We start from the raw sequence: 9,709 nt of genomic DNA on the forward strand, positions 1-9,709 counted from the left end.
CAGCAGCCCTGGCCAGGAGCCCTGCCCTCCTCCAAACCAACCTTTCTACACTGGGTTAATTACAGTAAAAGCCACTGTGACAAGGCTCTGAGTCAGCCAGGGCACAGAGACAAAACTTGATAGAAAGACATCAAAGCCATTGCTGCCTCTTCTGTTAAACCACCACAACAGAGCTCTCCAAAGAGAAAAAATGCATCCTACAAGGATAAAATAGATGGAAAACACAGAAATAAACCTACCTGCTTGTGATCCTCACTCTGCTCCCATCTCCTGCTCCTCCCAGCAGCCTCCAGAGGCCCGGGACAGCCTTGGTGTGCCCTGGGGGTGTTGGTCAGAGCCCCCAAAGTGCAGCTGAGCAGCCCTGGGCTGCCCTGCCCCACCCTCAGCCCTGATTTGGCACCCACAGCTGCAAAGAATGGTGCTGAAGGCAGGGGAGCTGCAGGTGAGGGCTGGTAGGGCAGCAGAGCAGGCAGCTCTGCCTCAGATGGGACAGGGGGGCCCTGCAGAACCCCTGTGCTCACAGACACAAACAGAAAAACATTTTCTTTACAAAAGAGCCAAGAAACAGAAACAGCTGTGATGGAAAAAGTCATAAAGGGAGCAGAGCTGAACCTTAAAAATGAGAAACCTTCCCCTCTGATGGTGGGAGGAGTGAAGGATCTCTGCTGGCCTCAGCAGAGACATTTCCCACACTGAGCTGTGCCAGGCAGGACTCGATGTCCCTCAGCCCTGGGAGCACTCAGCCACCCCATAAAACCTCTCCAGTCCCAGGGCCACAGGCTGGAGTGCCTCTGCTGCTGCTCTGGAAAAGCCAGCAAACACTGCCTGAGCTCCAGACTGGTCTCAGGTGTGATAAAGCAGAGATGAAACCAGAAATTTGTGTGGCTTCATTTTAACCAAGCTGGGCATAAACCCAGAGAGTTTTCTTACCTGGCCACATAAAACCCACAGAATTCACATTTATCTGTGCTTCCTATGAGATACTTGCTTTACTGCCTTGCCCTCCTTTCCTGCTCCAGCTGCAGCATTCCATGGATTAATTCCAGCTGAAATTTTGTTTGTAACTGACTTTTTCAAAGCCCCACAGAAATTCCCCCTGCACAACAACAGAAAAATTCTGGGGTTCACTGGGTTGTTCTGCATTACAGGAATGGAAATTCAAACGTTCAGACAATCCTGCACATCTCCTTTGGAGCTGCTGGGGGGTTCACCTGGAGCTCTGACAGGTATTTCCAGAGGCTGGGAAATGCTGTGGTGGGAACTGAGCCTCAATTCCCAGGTGGTCCTGGCTCATCTGCAGCACTCCCAGAGATCTCTCAATTGACACCTTGAAAAATGATGATGATCTGCTACAGCCTGGCTTAATTAATGGAAGTGTGCAGCCCCCTCCTCCCCCCCATTAAACAGCTGATGTGCAGAGTCAGTAACTGGGTAATTACAGTGGGAGAGCAGGGACACCGAGGCAGAGGGCAGGAAAACACAAGAGAGAGATTTTTGTTTCAAAATTCACTCATCCATAGCAGAGAGCCCTGGGCAGATGGAACACCTAAACCCCATTTTTGCTGTGTCCAGCTAACAAGATTTAAATAGAATTTTTCTATAGAAGAGAGCAATATCCTGCAGGGTCACTTCAGGGGCTCCCCAGTGCCAGAGGGCAGGGCTGGGAGGGACACTGGAATTAGGAATTGTTCCCTGGGAGGGCGGGGAGAGGCTGGGATGGAATTCCCAGAGCAGCTGGGGCTGCCCTGGATCCCTGGCAGTGCCCAAGGCCAGGCTGGACACTGGGGCTGGAGCAGCCTGGCACAGTGGGAGGTGACAGAGGGGTGGCACTGGGTGGGCTTGGAGGTCCCCAACCCATTCCATGGTTCTGTGACATCAGGGCTCACTGTGGAGCTCCAGTGATATTTTTTCCTTTCTCCCCAGACAGACTGAACTGGGATTGCAAATCATGCTCAGAAACCCCAAATTCTGGGGATATCCCAGCAGATCCCTCATCACTGCCAGGGATCCAGGAATTTGTGTCCCCCTGAAGCCTTCCTGATGACAGTCCCAACTCCCCTCCCTGGATGCAAAGGCTTGGGATGGCACCCAGAGGAGCCTGGAGGCACTGAGGGCACCCACCCTGCTCTCAAAACCGAGCCCTGATCCAGCCAGGGGTGTGAAGGTGCACTCCCCTGGGCTGGGCAGGCTCAGTGCCAGGGTGAGCTGGGTGCTGGGCAGCTGAGGGGTGAGCAGAGCCCAGCTCAGCCCGTGTGTGTGTGGCAGAGGTTCAGCTCAGCCTGGCTGCAGGCTGGGAGCCTGGCTGAGGCTCCCAGCCTGCAGCCAGGCTGTACAGGTCAAGTGAGGCTGTGCGGGACAGGTGAGGCTGTTCAGGCACAGGTGAGGCTGTCCAGGCACAAGTGAGGCTGTACAGGACAGGTGAGGCTGTTCAGGCACAGGTGAGGCTGTCCATGGTGCTGTGCAGGCACAGGTAAGGCTGTGCAGGCACAGGTGAGGCTGTCCATGGTGCTGTTCAGGCACAGGTGAGGCTGTCCAGGCACAGGTGAGGCTGTCCATGGTGCTGTGCAGGCACAGGTGAGGCTGTCCATGATGCTGTGCAGGCACAGGTAAGGCTGTGCAGGCACAGGTGAGGCTGTTCATGGTGCTGTGCAGGCACAGGTGAGGCTGTTCATGGTGCTGTGCAGGCACAGGTGAGGCTGTCCATGGTGCTGTGCAGGAGCAGAGCTCCACACTCCAGCAGTGATTTCCCCAAGCCCCTGGAGACAAAGGAGGTGATTGATTGCTGTGCCCAAAGCCCTCGGGCTCCCTTGGTCACCACAGCCCCGAATCCCAGCCCCCAGCAGCCCCTGGAGCTGGATGCTGTGCTCGCAGCTGCTCTGGCCTCAGAGGCAGTGCAACAGATGATTCCTGGCCGAGGAGGTCCCATCCATCCCGAACCTGCTGCTGCAGGAGCAGTCACTGCTGGCTCAGGCTCTCGTGGCTCTCCCTGTGCTTGTAGAACACGAATTACAGCAAAAAAAAAATCAGCTTTAGAGCCGGGCTCGGTGCTGTGTACAGCTAATTTATCAGGGCTCCTAACACTCACATCACTCCTTGTGCTCTGCTCAGCTCTGGAACATCTTGATATGCCTGCAGTGAATATGAAACCCTGTCTTCTAGATAACCTGCATTTATTTAAATTCCTGTGTCTCTTTTGTCTGGCACCTTTCCCAAACAAACAGATAAAACACCAATGTGTCAGGGAATCAGATCCCAGCAGCAGGATGTGCTCAGGCAATGCCTGCTGTGTGACTGCCCATCCCAGCACCCTCCCTGTGCCAGCTGTGTGCCCTCCCAGGGGAGCAGAGCTGCCATCTGAAGGTGCAGCACTGGCAGAAGCCTGGGGCTGCTCTCACTGGAGCAGAGGGAAGGGAGAGGCACTCACAGCACGAGAGCCTTTGCTACAGCAAGGGATCCTCTCCCTGCTCCAGGAGCTGCAGAGCTGAGCCTAAAAGCCTGGCCTGAGTGAGCCTGAGAGCTGGCACAGCCACCTCCCTGCTCCTGCGTGAGGGGTGCTGCCTTGGCCAGCTTAACCCCTGTGCTGGCCGTGGGCAGAGGGCTGGAGGATCCCAATCCCAGACCATCCCAATTCCATCCCCGTCCCAAACCTATCCCATCCCCACCCCAATCCCATCCCAATCCTAGCACAATCCCAATCCCATCCCGTCCATCCCAATCCCATCCCAGGGAATGCTGCAGGGCAGCTGCAGGCAGCAGAGGCTGGGCTGTCCCCCAGCAGCCCCAGACCTGGCTCAGGGGACACCCAGCCTCCCCAGGCTGGCCCCAAAACCGAGCCCTGATCCAGCCAGGGGTGTGAAGGTGCACTTCCCTGGGCTGGGCAGGCTCAGTGCCAGGGTGAGCTGGGTGCTGGGCAGCTGAGGGGTGAGCAGAGCCCAGCTCAGCCCGTGCTGGCTCTGGCACAGCAGCACCCAGCTCTGCTCACCCCTGGGCTCACCCTCTGTGTTTGTGTGGCAGGGGTTCAGCACAGCCCTGCCCTGGCACAGCAGCACCCAGCTCTGCCCTGCCCTGGCACAGCAGCACCCAGCTCTGCCTGGCACAGCAGCACCCAGCTCTGCTCACCCCTGGGCTCACCCTCTGTGTTTGTGTGGCAGGGGTTCAGCACAGCCCTGCCCTGGCACAGCAGCACCCAGCTCTGCCCTGCCCTGGCACAGCAGCACCCAGCTCTGCTCAGCCCTGGGCTCACCCTCTGTGTTTGTGTGGCAGGGGTTCAGCACAGCCCTGCCCTGCCCTGGGCACCTTCCTGCCTGGCACTCTCCACTCAGGATCACTGGACATGAGGAGCTTTGTCCCTGTTTTGGAGAACACCATTTGCTGCTTGATGAGCTGTGCTCGTCGCTCTGGAGGCCACAAACAGGGGAGGTGCTGAAACCTGCCAGGATGAAGGAAATAGGTGCAGAACACAGGGAATGAGAGCATGTTACATAGGATTAACAACGAGGAGGGTTCTAAGAAGACAGAGAGGGCCTTTCTGCCAAGTGGGGCTGAATTAACAACTAAAGCATGGGAGCACCAAAGGCCTCTGTCCTATTCAGAATAAACAGAATAAATAATATCCTGGTATGGTCATCTCTGAGATGCTGGAAACACATCCCAGCACACCACTAACCTCCCATTTTGTCTTTCTCACAATGGAATAGGATCCCAGACTGGGATGGGTGGGAAGGGACCTCAAATCCCCCCAGTGCCACCCCTGCCATGGCAGGGACACCTCCCACTGTCCCAGGCTGCTCCAGCCCCAGTGCCCAGCCTGGCCTTGGGCACTGCCAGGATCCCGGGGCACCCCAGCTGCTCTGGGCACCTGTGCCAGGGCCTGCCCACCCTCATGATTAGGATTTTTTCCTAAAATCCCATCTAAACCTTCTCTCTGTCAGTCTGAAGCCATTCCCCCTTTGTCTTGTCAAATTTTTTCATTTCTCCAAAGAATTAAAAGAGAGGTTTTGATTTTATACCTGGTGGGTTTAAGGATGTTTAGGTGAGCAGAAGTTGACTAAAGGCATACTGAGCAACAGATGCAGAAAACAAAAGTGAAAGAGCATTTGGAACACACTGAACTTTCAGGAAAAGAGTCTGTGGCAGCTTTAAAATGTTACAGAACCACGTGGGATCACCTGGATCAGCTGCTGGAGGGAACCTCTCCTCAGTGAAGGACTCGAGGGTGGCCCTGCTGTGGAGACTCCTGATGTGCTCTCCTGGAGGTTCATTCCTTTATCTCCAGTGTGAACCCCGTCCTGGGGATCTGTATGACAGGGCAGCAGCAGGTTCCCTCTAATAATCTGATTTTCTGCAGCTATTTTGTTCCTGAGGCCCTGCGAAGTGCATTGTGCTGGACTGGGTCACCTTGAGCTGATCAATAGTGCTCAGGCTCCTGGGGAACACTGCACTTGGCTTACTCAGGCCTTGCTCCCCTGCCTGCATGGGCCTTTGCTCTCTGCTGCTTTTCAGGAGGGCAAGAAGCTCCAAAAGGCAGGTAATGATTTATTTTCATGTTCAATTCAAGCACACCTGGTGGCAAGCCCAGCACACAAAGGGCAGCCTTGGCTCAGAGAGAGGAGCTGACACCAGACTCTGCACTGCTAGGAGCAGGGATTCTGCTGCCTTGATTTGCATTTCTCAATTAAAGCTCTTGCTGTAATTTGGTTTTTGCTCCTTGTTAAGCTCCAGCCTGTTTGTTTCTGCTCCTGTTATTCCTGCTGGGCATTGGGTTGGGGAGGCTCAGCTGCAGGAGCTGGTCCCAGAGCAGAGCTGTGGGACAGGGCAGCACACCCTGCCCTGCAGGAAATGAACCCCCAGGGCCCTGCTGAGCCCCCGTGTGCTCTGCTCTCCTCAGGGCAGCTCTGGTGCCCTGCAGCCCTGCAGCTCCTGCCCACTCCCTGTCCTGCACTGGCAGCAGCAGCGCCTGGCCCCTGGCTCAGGGCTGTCCAGGAAAACACAACCAAACCATTTATAAAACATTGCTTGGCAGATTGCTCTGCTCTTCCCCTCTTCCCAGCAGCGGGATGAGTAACTTTTTTTTTTTCCTTATAACAGAATCCCAGGATGGTTTGGGGTGGGAGGGACTTGGAGGCCCATCCAGCCCACCCCAGGCACCTCCCAGTGCCAGGAACCCCAAATCTCAGTCCAGAGCATCAGAATGTGCAGGGAGGAGAATTCCCAGCCCTTCCCAAAGCCCTGGGGGCTGACCAGGGAAGGACTTGGCTGCACCCCACAGCTGATCCCTGTGGAGTCCAGCCAAGGCAGCAGCAGGGAGGCAGCTCCTGCTTTGGCTTTAATTCTGATTTTCGCTCACATCGGCAAGAATGATGTTTATTAATGGAACAAATGAAGTAACCCAGTGTTCCCAAGATGTTCAGGACACCCAGGAAAGTGGGAGAGGCACCAGGAGAACTGCTCCCTCCAGCTGAGTCAGGCAGAGCACACTCAGCAGGGAGGTGCAAGTTATGCAAGGAGCCTTTTGTAGAACTGGGGAATGTCCTGAGTGGGAAGGGACCCAGGGACCAGAACCCAACACCCCAGCAATCCCACCCTGGCCCTGAGGCACTGCCCAAGCACTCCTGGGGCTCTGGCAGCTGTGCAGCTGCCACCACCCTCCTGTGCAATCAATGGGAGCTCATTACCTGGGGTGCCACTCTCCCTTTGCTGCTGGGCTTGTCTCTCCCCCAGATCCCCATGTGCACTGAAATCCCTCCTGCTGCTTGCTGGAAGATGTGTCAGGAGTGTTTTACTTGGAAACACTCAGAGAGCATCTTGGAAAAGCAGAAAACAGAAGGAAAGGGCTGCTCTTGCCAAGAGATTTCCCTTTTCCATCCCACTGCAGTGACACCCCGGCCTGGCAGAGCAGAGAGGAGCTCTGGGGTTTGCACAGCCTGGGTGCCACAGCAGCTCCTGGCCCTGGGATCCAGGCACAAACACTGCCCTGCTCCAAATCTTTAACATCAGATTAAAAATAAAAAACAAACATTCATTTTTTATGGATTTCTTTAAAATAAAAGATAAAATAAAGCCAATTTCAGTAGCTGAAACCAGCTCCCAGCATCAGCTCCCTGCCCCCTGGACTGCAGGAATTTCATGTAAATACTGCAAAAGAAGATTTGTTACTACCCCTCATCACTCAGCACCTGCAAGTTTCTTCCAAATCCCAAAATCCATTGGGATGGGAGCTGGGTCCTGCAGGAGAGCAGCAGGGCACTGTCCCTTGTACCACTGTCCCTTGTCCCAGCAGGGACCAGGCTGGGGCTGCCTTCCCCCCCTGGAGCAGGGTCTAAAACCCCAGAGTGGTTTGGGCTGGAAGGGAGCAGCAGGGTTTAAACCCCAGAGTGGTTTTGGTTCAAAGGGAGGATCAGGGTCTAAAACCCCAGAGTGGTTTGGGTTCAAAGGGAGCAGCAGGGTTTAAACCCCAGAGTGGTTTTGGTTCAAAGGGAGGATCAGGGTCTAAACCCCAGAGTGGTTTGGGTTCAAAGGGAGGAGCAGGTTTTAAACCCCAGAGTGGTTTGGAGGTTGGAAGGGAGCAGCAGGGTCTAAACCCCAGAGTGGTTTGGGTTCAAAGGGAGGATCAGGGTCTAAAATTCCAGAGTGGTTTGGGTTCAAAGGGAGAAGGGTCTAAACCCCAGAGTGGTTTGGGTTGGAAGGGAGGAGCAGGATTTAAACCCCAGAGTGGTTTGGAGGTTGGAAGGGAGGAGCAGGGTCTAAACCCCAGAGTGGTTTGGGTTCAAAGGGAGGAGCAGGGTCTAAACCCCAGAGTGGTTTGGAGGTTGGAAGGGAGGAGCAGGGTCTAAACCCCAGAGTGGTTTGGGTTCAAAGGGAGGAGCAGGGTCTAAACCCCAGAGTGGTTTGGGTTCAAAGGGAGCAGGATTTAAACCCCAGAGTGGTTTGGGCTGGAAGAGCCCTTCAATCCCACCTCATTCCAACCCCATGGGCACATTCCCATCTCCCAGAGAGGACTGGATGAAAAGTTTCAATCCCTTCTCAGGCAGCCCTGCAGCACTTCTCAAGCAGAACTCTGGCTGAGGCTGCTGCTGTCACATGAGAAGCAGCTTGAACTTTTTCTGCCTCTTAGGCAGAATAATCGGTGCCTTCAAATGGCAAAGGAAACAGAGCCAGGGGGAGAGGGGAAGGGAGGGATGTGGGAGCTGGGAGAACAGCAAGACAGCATTAATTACACACAGCCTGACAGGTGGAGGAGAAAATTCTACACTGCTCAAAAGGCAAAGAATTAAGAGATGATGGAAAGCGGGGAAAAGTGGTAATTTCTTGGAGCTGTTTAAAGAGTTTACCAAGCTCTTACTGGAACTCTGTGTGTCAGAAAGAGATGGAAAACAATCCAGGACAAGAGGGAAATCTAGAATATGCACAGATGTGGAGTTCAGGAGAACTGGAGCAGATAAAAGGGAAAAATAAGAGTGTGAAGGGCTCTTGAAATGATTTTAGATGTCAAAATTAGCTGGGAATCCTTGAGACTCCAAGGTGAAGGTGCCCACAGCTGGAGATACTCTGGCCCTCACTGTCAGGGAGGGGGAAGATACAAAGAACACCTGTGAAAACTTCAACCCAATATTTCCACCTGAAAATCCAACAGGCACAAACCAATGTTGTTTGTGGGAAAGGGCTGATGTGAAAACATCCTGAGCTGGCAGAACACAGAGCTGAAAAACTCTTTCCATTCCAAAATAGAAAGAAAGATAAAATTCACACTCAATTCAGATCCAAGTGCCTTGAAATGCCCAGCAAATGGAACCTGTTGCTTGCAGGAACAGCAGCAATAAAGAAGCAAAAGCACTCACCTCAGTCTGGGCAGGGAGAGTTTCTGAAGTGTTTTGCAGGACAGGAAAACAATTTCACTCAGAGGCTCCTGAGGGAAAGCAGGAGGAAACTGGATATTCAATTTCTGAAAGCAAGACAAGAACACATTGTGGTGTTACCTTTGGCTGTGAGAGGCAGGAAGGAGAGCAGGGCCAGATTCAGGGCAGCAGCTCCCAGACTTGTCCCACTTCTTGTCAGGGACATGGAGGGAGCTTCAGGCAGCCCCTCCTGCCACCCAAAGCTTTTGCATCAACAGTGAAATGTTAAGGTCCAAAAGAGAGAGTGTGGAACGTGAGATGGGGTAAATTAAAAACCTCCACAGGGAGTGAGCAGAGAACCCCAGAAGGTTTGGGTTGGGAGAGACCCTAAATCCCACCCAGGGCCACCCCAGGGACACCTCCCACTGCCCCAGGTGCTCCCAGCTGTCACAGACCTTTTCTGAAAAATCCTTTGCCAGGATCTTTTCTCCTGAGAAGCCTCAGAGGAAAAGAAAAACAAGAATTACCTGCTGCTGTGCAATGCAAGAGGTTTGATTGGTCTGTGAGGGTCGTTTTTACTTGATGACCAATGGCAGCCACCTGTGTCAAGGCTGTGGTCAGCCACAAGGTTTTATTGTCATTCCTTTTTCTTTCCTTGCCAGCTTTCAGTGATGAAATCCTTTCTCTTTTTGTATAGTTTTAATATATCATTTTCTTTTAAAGTAATATATATCCTAAAATAATCAATCAGCCTTCTGAAACGTGGAGTCAAGATTTCATCTCTTCCCTGGTGCTGGGAGCCCTGTGAGCACCAGCACACCCAGCCCCAGTGTCCAGCCTGGCCTTGGGCACTGCCAGGGATCCAGGGGCACCAC

The 9,709-nt window shown here is 53.7% G+C and overlaps 1 long non-coding RNA gene across 1 annotated transcript; it reads left to right on the forward strand.

The window, feature by feature from the left end:
* The first annotated feature begins 2,426 nt into the window (after window positions 1-2,426).
* Window positions 2,427-2,756, forward strand: LOC127060090 (uncharacterized). The gene is made up of 3 exons (XR_007778700.1): window positions 2,427-2,490; window positions 2,543-2,574; window positions 2,659-2,756. It is a non-coding gene; the product is annotated as an uncharacterized LOC127060090 (long non-coding RNA).
* Window positions 2,757-9,709: the final 6,953 nt, after the last annotated feature.

Source organism: Serinus canaria, chromosome 12 (assembly GCF_022539315.1).
Source record: "Serinus canaria isolate serCan28SL12 chromosome 12, serCan2020, whole genome shotgun sequence".
Classification (NCBI taxonomy): domain Eukaryota; kingdom Metazoa; phylum Chordata; class Aves; order Passeriformes; family Fringillidae; genus Serinus; species Serinus canaria.